We start from the raw sequence: 10,359 nt of genomic DNA, 5'->3' as shown, positions 1-10,359 counted from the left end.
ACAGACTCATAGATAGAGAGCAGGGTGACAGGTAAGGGAGGTGGAGAGGGGGTGGAGGGATTGAACAAGAAGGAAAAAGGACTCATGGACACAGACAACAGTGTGGTGATTACAGGGGTGTGTACAATAGGACTAAATGCTAATGGAAAAAAAGGAAGAAGGGGAAGAGGAGCAGGTGTGCTTTGAATAAGAGAGAGCACACCAGGTATTTTTGTTTGTTTGTTTTCTTGTTTGTTTTTTGTTTTTTACATATAAGATGACCATCAGGGATGACATATTTTAGACATTTACAAACCAATGAGTGGTGCATTTATGAGTTCAGCTTTTTGCCTGTGATGATTTCAGGAGGAAATCCAATACTACGTATAAAGAAATAATTAATTTAAAATTTAAACTTAGAAATACTTCACAGGGATTACTTTTTAAATTTATTTTTTATGAAAGTATAGTGGACATATAATATTATTTCAGGTGTACAATACATTAATTTGACATTTATACATCTTACAATAAGATCACAATAAGCATAGTAACCATTTGTCATCATACAAAGTTATTCAGATATTATTGACTATTTTCTCTATGCTGCATATTACATCCCTGTGACATATTTATTTTATAACTGGAAGTACGTTTGGTATCTGTTGTTATTATTCACATTTTCCTCCCAGCTCACCTTCTTCCTCACTGTTGCAACTATCAGTTGTTTTTTCCTCTGTATTTGAATGTTTCTGTTTTGTTTGGTTTTGATTCCACATGTAAATGAAATTAAATGGTATTGTCTTTCTCTGTCTGACTTATTTCACTTGGCATAATACCTTCTAGGTCCATTCTTGTTGTCACAAATGGCAAGAATTCATTCTTCTCTATATCTGAATAACATTCCTATATAAGTGTGCATGAGTGCACACATGTGTGTATGTACGAGGTCTGCCTGGAAAAAGTCCAACCATTATTAATATAACAGAAATGATTAGCGTGACATCAATGTAACCTGGCAGCCATTGAGAGTAAACTGGAATGCACGTGCATGAAAAATGATGATGAAAAAAATAAAACAATGATGACTTCACTGTACTAGTCAGGGATGGTAGTTGCTATTGAATGATCATGTGTACTGTGTGGTCGTCACATTCAAAATGAGCAAGTAGAGCAATGAATCTGCATCAAATTTTGCATTAAGCTTGAACATTCCTCTGTAGAGACTATTCGGATGATTCAGAAGGCTGTAGCTATGGGCAAGTGGTGATTGACAGTTTCATCACGACAATGCACCTGCACCTGCTCATGTATCACTTCCTGTGCTAGTTTTTTTACGAAACATCAAATCACCCAGGTGACTTACTCCCCTACCGCCCAGATTTGGTGGCCTGTGACTTCTGGCTTTTCCGAAAACTAAAATCGCCTTTGAAAGGGAAGAGATTTTAGACAGTCAATGAGATTCAGGGAAATATGATGGGGCAGCTGATGGCAATTGGGAGAACTGTGTGAGGTCCCAAGGTGGCTACCTTGAAGGGGACTGAAGTGTCATTGTCCTACTTACAATGTCTCTTGTATTTTCTATCTTTTTCAATAAATGTCTATATTTTTCACATTACATGGCTGGGTACCTTCTGGACAGACCATGTGTGTGTGTGTGTGTGTGTGTATTTCACAATCTCACATCTTCTTTATCCACTCCACTATTAACAGACACGTAGATTGCTTTCATATCTTGGCTATCGTGAATGAGACTGCAATGAACATAGGGTTCCCTGGTTGGGCAAGCTGTATTCAGCAGTGTGCAAGACTCTTTCATCTTGTTTTTTTCTTGTTTTTGTTATGCTGGTACTTTACTGCTTTTATTGTTATTTAGCATGTCTATGGTTTCTGTTGGTATATGTGTATGTATGTGTTAATTGCAATGTCATCTTCATTTCTGTGACCCTTTATTATCCTTTTTTCTTTTTTTTTTATTGGTCAATTACAGTTGTTCCAATTCCCCCCCATAATTCTCCCCTACCATACCCATCCCCCTATGCCCACATTCAATTCCCCCATTGTCTTTGTCCGTGGGTCCTTTATACATGTTCCTCAACTTGTCCCTTCCCCTTCTTTTCCCATTATCCCCCTACTGCCCTCTGGCCACTGTCAGTTTGTTCTTTATTTCCATATCTCTGGTTTTATTTTGCTCACTTGTTTGTTTTGTTGATTAGGTTCCACTTATAGGTGAGGTCATATGGTATTTTTCTTTTACCGCCTGGCTTATTTCACTTAGCATAATGCTCTCCAGTTCCATCCATGCTGTCATGAAGGGTAGGAGCTCCATTTTTCTTTCTGCTGTGTAGTATGACATGTGTAAATGTACCACAGTTTTTTTTGATCCACTCATTTACTGATGAGTAGACTATTTCCAGTACTGGGCTATTGTAAATAATGCTGCTATGAACATTGGGGTGCACAGGTTCTTTTGAACTGGTGTTTTAGGATTCTTAGGGCATAATCCCAGCAGTGGAATTGCCAGATCAAAGGGCAGTTCCATTGTTAGTTTTTGGAGGAAATTCCACACTGTTTTCCACAGTGGCTATACCAGTCTGCATTCCCACCAACAATGCACTAGGGTTCCCTTTTCTCTACAACCTTGCCAGCAATTGCTGTTTGTTGATTTGTTTATGATGGCCATTCTGACAAGTATGAAATTGTATCTCATTGTGGTTTTAATTTGCATTTCTCAGATGGCCAGTTATGCTGAGCATCCTTTCATGTGTCTTTGGGCCCTCTGTATGTCCTCCTTGGAGAAGTGTCTGTTCAGGTCCTTTGCCCATTTTTTAATTGGATTGTTTGTCTTCCTGGTGTGGAGTCGTGTGAGTTGTTTATATATTTTGGAGATCACACCCTTCTCCAAGGTATCATTGGAAAATATATTTTCCCATATGTTTGGTTACCTTTTCATTTTGCTGATGTTTTCGTTAGCTGTGCAGAAGCTTTTTATTTTGATGAGGTCCCATTTATTTATGCTTTCTTTTATGTCCCTTGCTCTAGGGAACATGGTGAAAATATTGTTGCATGGAATATCTGAAATTTTTCTGCTTGTGTTCTCCTCTAGGACTTTTATGGTATAATGACTTATATTTAAGTCTTTTATCCACCTTGAATTTATTTTTGTGTATGGTATAAGTTGGTGGTCAAGTTTCATTTTTTTATTTCATGTGGCTGTGTAGATTTTCCAACACCATTTGTTGAAGAGGCTATTTTTACTCTATTTTAAGCTTATGCCACCTTTGTGGAATATTAATTGACCATAGAGAGATGGGTTTGTTTCTGGGCTGTCTATTCTGTTCCATTGATCAATGTGTCTGTTCTTATGCCAGTGCCAGACTGTTTTGATTACAGTGGCCTAATAATATCATTTGATATCAGGTATTGTGATCTCTCTTTGTTCTTCTTTCTCAAGATTGCTGAGGCTTTTGGGGTCATTTGTGGTTCCACATAAATTTTTGAAATGTTTGTTCTATATCTGTGAAACATTTCATTGGTACTTTAATAGGGAGTGCATTGAATCTATAAATTGCTTTGGGTAGCAAGGACATTTCGATGCTGTTAATTCTTTCAATGCATAAACACACTATATGCTTCCATTAATTTGTGTCTTCTTTAATTTCTTTCTTCAGTGTTGTGTAGTTTTCTGAGTACAGGTCTTTTACCTCCTTGGTTAGGTTTATTCCTAGGTACTTTATTTTATTGTTGCTATAGCAACCGAAATTTTTTTTTCTAATTTCTGTTTTGATATTTCATAGTTGGTGTACAAAAATGCCTTCGTTTTCTGAACATTGACTTCGTATCCTGCTGTTTTGCCAAATTCACTTATTAGGTTACGTAGTTTTTTGGTGGAGTCTATAGTGTTTACTGTGTACACTATCAAGTCATCTGCAAACAATGACAGTTTTACTTCCTGCTTTCCTGCTTTGGATGCCCTTTATTTCTTTTTCTTGCCTTATCACTGTGGCTAGATCTTCCAATACTATGTTGAGTAAAAGTAATGAATGTGGACACTCTTGTCTTGTTCCTGTCCTGATCTTACTGGGAAATTTTTTCATTTTTGCCTATTATGATGTTGGCTGCTTGTAGGTTTCTCGTATATGGCCTTTACTATGTTGAGATATTCTCCCTCTGCCCCCACTTTGCTGAGTGTTTTTGTTATAAATGGGTGCTGTACCTTATCAAATGCTTTTTTTTGCATTTATTGATATGATCATGTGATTTTTATTTTTCTGAAACAAACATTTGTTTTTGTTGTTGTTCTGGTATTTTAGTACCATGTTTGGTCATAATTTTAATTGCTCCATGGAAATATTATCCCCATGAGTAATTTTTTACCTCATATTGCCCCTATTCTTTTTCTCATGTGCTCTCCTTGAAAATTTATTATGCTGTGTCCTTTTTGACTACTCATCATTGAATATAGAGAGTTTTTCCTGGACCTGATAGCTGCAGGATTTTTCTTTCTAAAGTGAAGACCAAGAGCTGGGTTGCAGGCTGGCAGGAATTTTCTCTGTTGCCTAGGGATTTGTTTGTGCGTTCTTTTAGCCTTGACTTCTTCCCAATCAAAGGGGATGAAGTTATGGGTTTGTTAATGCTGTTTCTTTTTTTCTCTTGTAACTCAACAACATATCAATCCCTGGAAATGTGCCTTTGCTATGTGGTTTCTCCAGAGCTGTCTGTCCTTTTTCTCAAAACCACATAGCTTTCTTGAAAGCTCATATTGCCAGTCTGTTCACTCTTAGAAATAAGGGATTTTAGTTTCTTTCAAAATGAGGGGCCTTTAATCTTGGATAACTTGCTCTTCTGAGATCAACAGTGGCATATGTTCTCTGATCATATTTTTAGGAACTCCTATTTGATCACTAATGCTTTTAATAACAACTTCATCTATTTTCTGATTTTAGTTCTATCTTATCCTTTTGTTAATATGAATATGCCTCTCTATTTCTTATGCTTTTTATTCTTTTATGTGACTTTTAAGAGGTGAAGAGAGAAGTTCTAAATTTACTCTTTTTTTGAAATTGGAAGGATCTCATGCCCTCTTATGCATGAACTGGCTCTATTTACAAACACTGAGGAGGGAAAACCCAGGCGGTCCTTCTATACCACATGTTTCCCCTGCCCATTACTGCTGGGTCTGGAATGAACAACTTTCCCAAAGCAAAATAATAAATTAAAATGAGATGAGCCAGTCAGATTTTTTCCAAGAATTTGAACTGTGAATTAATGGTTAATTTGTCGCAAGTACTTTAAAGATTATAGGGATTCAGCTGAGGTAATCATACTGGGCTATATAGTTCAGTTAAGTTCCGAGAAGAGAAGAATGAAGCAATGAAAAAGAGAAGCAGAGATTAAAGAAACTGTGATTTCTAAAAGATAGAAAAAACATTCTCTCTCTTTCCCTTTCCCTTTCCCTTTCCCTCGAGGCATGGCTAAAGTATATCTTACTCTTCAATTCTGTGAGATCTGTGTTTTTCTACTATGTTACCCCTGACCTGTGTAGTAGGTTCAGTGTGTCTTTAATTTTTGTCACCAAACGAAACACACACGCACACACACACATAAACCACGTAAAAAAGAAAGGTTCTAAACACAAAACTGGTGGCATTTAAACTAGAAATGTTATCATATGCACTGGAATAATGGTTTAAATAATTAAAATTTTTGCACTGTTGACATTCTTGGAAGTATCTGGTATGTGTACTGAGGAACATTATAGTTAAGGCAGGTCATATATAGTCCATATTAACATGAGTTCATCCCAGAGAGGGCATGTTGATTTGGCGTGAGACAGTAGGTTAATTAGTGCAGTAAATTAATATAGCACACAAGCGACAATACTGTATCCACAGCAATTTATTGGTGTTAATTTCTTCATTTGTGAATGCACAAAGTTCACCTGTTAAAATGGATATTTTAATATAAACTGTAAATTACTTCTGAACTTGAACATTTTTTTATTAGCTGTATATTAGTTAAATTTGTGTGAGAGTGGTAGAGAGGACCTTTCTCTCTTAACCCTGCAAAATGGAATAATTGTGTTTTGTATAGATGGAAGAAGGCACTGCCAGGGCCATAGGCAAAATTAGTAAGAATGACTTGTCTTCTGGTGTCTTCAGGCTTCCCTTTCTTTGCCACAGAGCTTACTTTCCTTCTTCTTGCCTGCTTTATTCTTAACTTTACTGTCAATAATATGCCTGCTATTTATTTAACATTTTATATTTTGCAAAAACACTTTCACATACCCTCTGTATCATTTAATCATCACTACAAGTTTGTAGGCAGCGTCACAATTTTATGAATGATGAAGCCAAGATTCATGCTAAGACTAGGCTTTGAGTTCTGGTCTCTAAACTCTGACTTGCCACAGTTACAGCTGTCTTATGAAAATCTGATGCATTTGCAGAGGGAAAAATCTGAAGCTAATACAATCAATCTTCAACTAGAATTTCTGGTGCCACTTGCTGTCTACAGTGAGCACACTTTTTCTGTTTAACCATTTCATTTTGTCCATGATTACAACTCATGGACAGTAACAGGAACTGACAGATTACTGGGCCGAAGGCATGAGAATTTACTGTAAAAAGCACAAGGGGGGATGTCATGTAATTTAGGGGAAAATAGCTCTCTGTAGTCTCTGAGGACAATTATAAGGAGTTGTATAAATATTAAGGTGACATGGTATGCTGGAAAGAAGACAGGCTTTAAAATTTTTCCAGACGTAGGATTTGAACTCAAACCCAGATCTGCCACTTATCAGCTGTGTGACTTTGGGCCAAGTCACTGAACATCTTTGAGCTTCTTTATAACTGGAGTGATTAATATCTGTTTTATAGGACTATTGTAAGTAAGGAGTTCAATAAAAAACACATGAAATTAAAATGATACCTACCATTTATTGAGCACTAACTATGAGATAGATACTATTGCTCTTAGCATTTAAAAGATCAAGAAACTAAGCTTAAAGAGGTTTACCAACATGCCCAAAGTCACACAGCTAGTCATCTGTGGAGTCTTGGTTCATACCTGTCTATCTGATTCTAATGTCTGTGATACGTAGTACATAGTACTTCACACTTGGTGCCTCTCCTAATACGACATGCATTCGCAGTGATGGCTGGAGTGGATATCTGTTGTTTTGGTCTGTCCAGAAATACTTTCCCCATTTTTCAGTTAACAGACTTCCCTTCCATTGAGAAACTAGTTCTCAGCCACTTCAACTAATGAAACTGTTACCACTCAGCCACGGGGATTAGCACGAGAGGGTGTGTGAGTCAAGTAAGGCCATTCAGAACTTTCCTTTTGTTACGTACAAGAGAGTGAGAGGTTTTCTAGTTCCATTAGGGTGGCCATAGTAGGATAATGCAAGCCGGAAGCTCAAAGCTAAATAATAACCAAATAGTTGATAATGTAAACCATGCCATATTTACTCCACAAACTTCAAGTCATCTGAAGAGAAATGATGTCGAAGCACAGATAAACTAAAGAGGAGTAAAGGAAAAGTCTTGGAGATAGAAAAAGTTCCTGAAAAAAGATTTCGTGCAGTCCAATGAGCCAATACATGTCCCTCATTTGTATGAGCTAGTTTACGCTGGATTTCTGTTACACGCAACTGAAAGTGATAAAGAAAGCATAAAATGTCATCAGTTATTTCCTTTAGAAATCCAGAAAAAGAAATATGTTCTCTATTATAATGAGCTTAATCTGTAAGGGTTTAAAATAAAATAATTTTATTCCTAATGGTAAAAATATTAATTGTGTGGGCAATTTTAGTTATAATTTCTCCAATGCTAAAAAATATTGTTTGTTTTAGTTTTCCTGAAAATATTACAGTAGGTATTGATAGTTCTGATTCACTATTTATTTCACTTATCTAAAACAAAAAGAAAAACAGTATTTGATGGAGTAATCTGACAACTTAGTGAAAATACAGGGTGGGCAAAAGTAGGTTTACAGTTGTGGGTGTGAGAAACAGAGTTTATTCCTGTATTATTGCTTACTAATTGTTGTGTTATTTTCCATATGAACAACTGTAAACCTACCTTTGTCCCTCCCTGTATGTTACTCTCATTTCTTCTGCTCGGAAAGCTCTCTCTCCATGTACTCACATGGCTCCCTCTCACGCTTCGTTCAAGTTTCTGTTCCGTAGGCCAGTGAGGCTCTCCGTGACCCTTTATGTAAAAAGTACGCTTACTTTTTACCCTTTTCCTGACTTACTCTTTACTTCATGGAATGTCTAGCTATGTGACACTGTACTCTTTCAATATTAGTTTATGTGTTTTTCACTATTTCCCACACTAGAATATAAACTCCATGAGAATAGGGGTTTTGTATCAATATCATGCAGGAATGAATCTTTTTAGGTAGACTATTTGCTAATGGAACTTAACTATGGTAAATTTCAGAGCAACAAAGACAGGTTGGCTAACCAGCTTTGAGCAAACTTACATCCCTCTTTTCCGGGGGTCACGCTGAGTCCATATTTCCTAGCCTACCTTGCAGTTGGGGTGGCCACGTGATAAACTGGGACTTGAGTAGGGGTGAAGTGCACCACTCCTGGGCCCAGTCCGTAAATACTCCCATTCATAGGGTTACCATCATCTCAGTTACGGGTTGCACTCGATGTCAAGGCTGGTTACTGGCCCTTTTAACATCCCATTTTTGACAAATTTTATAGACACTGTATCTATGCATGACACTCTAGGCCTTTTTCTCTTCCTCTGCACATTGCAGAAAATCTGTGGCTCTGGGAGCCACATGTTACAGACCGTGCAGCCACAAGAACGAAAGACCCTGGATCTTTGATCACCACTGGGACTTGGAGCAAGAAAAAATTTATTTTGTGCTTCGGTGATTGTACATTTTTGAATTGGTTTATTATAGCAATTAGCCTGCCCTCACTAATACAGGACTCTGAAAGTCAAATAAATTATTAATATTTAGAATATATAAATTAGGAAATATAGATGCTTATTACCTGATACAAGCATAATTCAACTTTCCAATTATAAATTATTTTAGAGGACTTACTGAATCAAATCAGGCATAATATTCTAATAATTCACGATTTGGTTTGTAATGCTAATGTTGTTAGCTAGTCAAAATCAACTCAGAGTCCTAATAAATTAATTGAGCCTGGGCTGCCTGTTCCCACAGGGGTGGGTAATCTGGTTATTCTACTGTGGAATATTCTATGTGCATGTAAGAAAATATTACATGATTGGTTGGAATAATTTGATTGCTGTATGTTCACCAACTGGAAATTCTAGTCATAATGTCATTTTTGTCTTCGTTTTGTCTCTAGACGATCAATTCATGAAGCCAATCAAGCTGAATCAAATCTTTCTGGAAGGCAGGAGTCTTTGAAACTGTCTCTGCCACCATCTGCTGCTCATGGAAAGAAAATATGGTGTACTAATTGGTATGTTATGAAATAGCTGAGGGACTGAAGGGTGGTGGGTTTAGAGTCAGCGCATTTGTGTGAGATTCCAAATGCTGACAGATGCTAGAGAGCGTGCAGTGTCTGGCCCTAGAAATACGGAGAAAATCTCTTTCCTGAAGTCTGATCTGCTTTGTGGTCTCCCAAACAGGAAAGCAAAAGCAGATTTATTTTAGGCAATTGTACACATCTTAAATTTTAAACTAAACAAACATATGCTTACTGAAACTATATCCAACGAATACAGACAGAATTGCATTTTGAGGAATAAAGCAAGAATTCATCCAACTTTTGATTTTTTGCAGGCAGTCACTACTAAAAATTATTTGCATTGGTCTCTGTTTTTATGTTGGAAGATTTCCACAAAGGTCTAATGACTCTTGTTTTTGGTTCATTGTTAAGAGTGAGTGCAAAAAAAAAATGTTGGTTGGGGGAGCTTTGTGTGTGTAAACAGGTCCTTTTGACAAATGAGTTTAACCATAGGGCGATTGCATCTGGCGAGTTGGAACTTTCACTTTGGCAGCCTCCAGTATCAATATCTGGAGAATGTTTCCCTCGTGAAGTCATTTGGATTCCTGCTTAAAGAGTGTAATTCTATACACCAGCCTCTTGAAGTTGGACAAAAGGAAGGTGGCTGGGTTCCCAGAATTTGGTATGCAGATTTCTCTTAAATCCCCAGATTTTCAAATCTGAGTCTCAACCCCTCTCCAAGCCAAATGTACTTGAGGGCCCAAGTTTAGATCCCCCCAGTTCAATTTATGCAGGGTAAACCTTCCATCTGTGAGGGAGAGCTGGACCTTCTGCTGCGGGGCAGTTAGCAGGCTGTGTGAGGGGAGGCAGAGTTTCGGAACTGACCTTCTTCCCTTGCTTCATCCTTACCTCCTGTGGTACCCCGTGGC

Source organism: Desmodus rotundus, chromosome 7 (assembly GCF_022682495.2).
Source record: "Desmodus rotundus isolate HL8 chromosome 7, HLdesRot8A.1, whole genome shotgun sequence".
NCBI lineage: Eukaryota > Metazoa > Chordata > Mammalia > Chiroptera > Phyllostomidae > Desmodus > Desmodus rotundus.
The sequence above is the reverse complement of the archived record's forward strand: the minus strand, read 5'-3'. Positions refer to the sequence as shown.